Source organism: Ascaphus truei, chromosome 1 (assembly GCF_040206685.1).
Source record: "Ascaphus truei isolate aAscTru1 chromosome 1, aAscTru1.hap1, whole genome shotgun sequence".
Taxonomy (NCBI): domain Eukaryota; kingdom Metazoa; phylum Chordata; class Amphibia; order Anura; family Ascaphidae; genus Ascaphus; species Ascaphus truei.
In genome coordinates this window covers 364216266-364220106 of record NC_134483.1, presented here as the reverse complement: position 1 = coordinate 364220106, position 3841 = coordinate 364216266, and the positions used below count along the sequence as shown (strand labels likewise).

At 44.4% G+C, this 3841-nt stretch overlaps 1 long non-coding RNA gene across 1 annotated transcript; it reads right to left on the bottom strand.

Moving 5' to 3' along the window:
* Positions 1 to 250: 250 nt before the first annotated feature.
* On the bottom strand, positions 251 to 3220 carry LOC142471069 (uncharacterized). Its single transcript, XR_012789364.1, has 3 exons — positions 3130 to 3220; positions 1490 to 1667; positions 251 to 615 (listed from the first exon to the last, which is right to left on the bottom strand). It is a non-coding gene; the product is annotated as an uncharacterized LOC142471069 (long non-coding RNA).
* Between the last annotated feature and the right edge of the window lie 621 nt (positions 3221 to 3841).

Sequence of the window (3841 nt, the reverse complement as noted above, 5' to 3'; positions counted from 1 at the left end):
TACCACATCATGGAATCTGGCACTCCAGGGGCTCCATAATGCAGTAACTACAGTATATAAATACAGGAGCTATTGGTGTAAGGCACACATGACTGCAGTGCCCCTTCCCCCAATCCTCCCACTGATATGCCCTGAGTGGGTGGCTGTAAGGAGTTCAGGGTGGTATATATGCAGGAGGTACGGGGTCGTCCCTTCCTCTTACTTCTGGCAGTTTTATGAATTGTCCTGCCCCCCCCCTCCCCAATTTGTTTGTTTGTTTGTTTTGGTACGGTGCGAAAGAGAAGCGTGATGTATTCATCCTTGGATCGGGTGTTGGCAACACCGATTGCATATTTTATTGTATGAGTTGTAACAACTGCTGTTCATATTAAATTTTTTAGAGGAAAAAAAAAACTAAATAAAACAAATAACTACTGTGAAATATGGATGGACGGTGTCATTATTGTCACAGCTTGTGGGGCTTTTAGAGGTTTGCCAGACTGGGGCCTGGCGCAGCATGTGGGTTAATGCCTTGGTGATCCTTGGTTATGATCCTGCTGCAGAACTTCTTTAACTGCGGCCGCACAACGTTCATCATTTGAATTGCTGATCTCATCCACAAGCCGCTTTGCTGCACTACAATCGTACCAAAATGTGAACGATTACAAGTGTGCATACGTATTTGTCACACGACTGAAGTTAAATATGACAATGGATGAACATTTTTTATTTCTACAGCCGCAGCGGCCGTTATTCTAAAAAGTTTCAACAAGGTTCCAATGAGACATACACACACGCATGCGCATTAAATAAAAACAGTATGAAAAGAAGAGCAAGCCTAGCAAAAGTATTGATTAATAAATAATACATATAGAAATGTGATGACACGCATATGCGTTTCAACAAGGTTCCAATTAGACATACTGTACACGCATGATCGGAACAAATATTTTACATTCAGAAGAAGACGTGACGTTGTATTTTTGTATTACTTCTTTTCCCTTTATTATCCTGTATACAGTATGTGTCCTCATATTTTTAATCTGTTTATGGCTAAGGATCCTCAGACTATACAGTATTAACTTGTAACGTTAATCTCTGTTTCAAATATAAATCTTCAAATTACAATTACTGTACACACACACACACACACACAGATTTGCAGAACTAGACAACGCTAAAATGCAATTTTCTGCACCCGATAGAAACCCGAGTCAATGGCGGTACGGTTGGAAAACATCACGCGCCATGACAGGGGTATTCCGAGCGGTACACCAGGCAAAGTTTTAGAATAAAGGCCGCTGCAGCCGTACATAATTGTCCCAAAAATTGTTACAAGAAATGAAGGAGAAGGAGAAGAGGGAGGGGGGTGAGGGAGAAAGGAGGAAGAGGGGATGTGTTAGAAAAGAGGGAGCGGGGATAATGGAGAAAGGAGGGAACAGAAACAATAATATTCTCATTCAATAATATACAGTTAGATGGTCTATACTCTATACAGTACAGTACTTACTCTGTTCTGACCAATTGAATCCTCTTTATAACTTTAGTCTTTGCATGGGCATGATAGTAGACACAGCTATGAGTGATGTCGAGGCCTGAGCTATTTAACCAGGCTTGGATATGACTTATTATCTGCTGTATACTCATGCTCATCTCTTTTGAAATAACTGTTCTTGGCATTGCTGCTTCTGAAAAGAAATGAAACGAAGCACAGTGAATGAAGTAATAATCCCCAAAGAACAGGGCATTACTGGCCAATAATGCCCTGGCTGGAGGAGTTGAAGGCCCGAGGCGAACGCCCTGTTCTGAGGGGATTATTACTCTTATAGGCTAAATGTAGGCTTTTTTTTAATAAATAATGGACGCTTTTGTATAGTTATATAGATGTTTTTATTAAACTAAAATTGTAAATACATTAAACCACCTCCATATACGCTTACACTGTAGCTATCTATATCCACACACTGCTGCCCCCTCTGTGTACACACACACACACACACAAAACACAGCACCTCTACACACACAGCAGCTCAACACACAACACAGCAGCTCTTCACACACACAAACTTCTGCTACACACAAACTCTGCTGCTACACACACATACAAAACAACAACACAGCACACCACACATACCACACTGCTGCTACACCAATGAACACTGCTGCGGATACTGACACACACACACACACTGGAGCTCTATACACACACACACAGCAGCTCTATACGCGCACACACACACAGCAGCTCCACACACACACACACACACACACACACACACACACACACACACACACACACACACACACACACACACACACACACACACACACACACACACACACACACCACAGCACCTCAACACACACAGCAGCTCTACACACAACACAGCAGCTCTACACACACACAAACTTCTGCTACACACAAACTCTGCTGCTGCTGCTGCTGCTACACACACATACAACACAACAACACAGCACAGCACACTGCTGCTGCTGCTGCTACACCCATAAACACTGCTGTGGACACTGACACACACACACAGGAGCTCTATACACACACACACATACATACACACACACACAGCAGCTCTACACACGCGCACACACACACACACACACACACACACACACACACACACACACACACACACACACACACACACACACACACACACACACACACACACACACACACACACACACAACACTGCACCTTTACACACCCAGCAGCTCACACACCCAGCAGCTCACACACACAGCAGCTCAACACACAACAAAACAGCTCTACACACAATACAGCAGCTCTACACACACATACATACACTGCTGCTACACACACACACAAACTGCTGCTACACACAAACTCTGCTGCGGCTACACACACATACAACACAACAGCACACGCTGCTGCTGCTGCTGCTGCTACACCCATAAACACTGCTGCTGACACACACACACACACACACACACACACACACACACACACACACACACACACACACACACACACACACACACACACAACACAAAACACAGCACCTCTACACACACATCAGCTCAACACACACACAAACTGCTGCTACACACAAACTCTGCTGCTACACACACATACAACACACACACACAAACAAACTGCAGGCAGCCACTTACTACTTTGCAGACTCTTTCTTCCCCATCACCCCCCCAATTCAACTGAATCTACTCAGTCAATCTCAGTCAGCTCGGGAGGGGGAGGTGTCAACCCGTGACTGATACTTCCTGACCAATCCCCTGCCCTGTCTCAGAGCTGTTTCTTCCTTCTGACCAGTCCCCTCTCCCGTCTCAGAGCTGTTCTGAAAGCTGATTGGCTGGAAATAAACACATTGAAATAAACACATTGCAAGCTGCAAAAATTCCAAGGATTTCTGAATGAATAATGCTCAGAATTTTAACCAATCAGAGAGCAGGGATTTCAACTGCAGTCAATGTAACAGTTTGCAGGAAGGCCCCACGTTTCGACATCCCCGCACTGGACAGATATATAATATCAAGAACTTTTATACATGTATGTCCAAAAACATAGTGTACCTCATTAAATGCTCCTGTGGTCTCGGTTATGTGGGGGAAACTACGCAACAGATGAAGGACCGGATTCGACAGCATAAAGCGGCCATCCGCAGGGTTGACCCTGACGCTCCGGTAGCCCATCACTTCACACAAGCTGGGCACAATGTGAGCCAATTGAGGTACCAAGTCATAGATGGTGAGGGGAGAAAAAGGTGTGGTGGGGACCTTCAGAGGTCTTTATTACAGAACGAAACACAATGGATAAGGCGCATGGACACTGTTAACCCCAGAGGCATCAATAAAGAATTATTTTTGA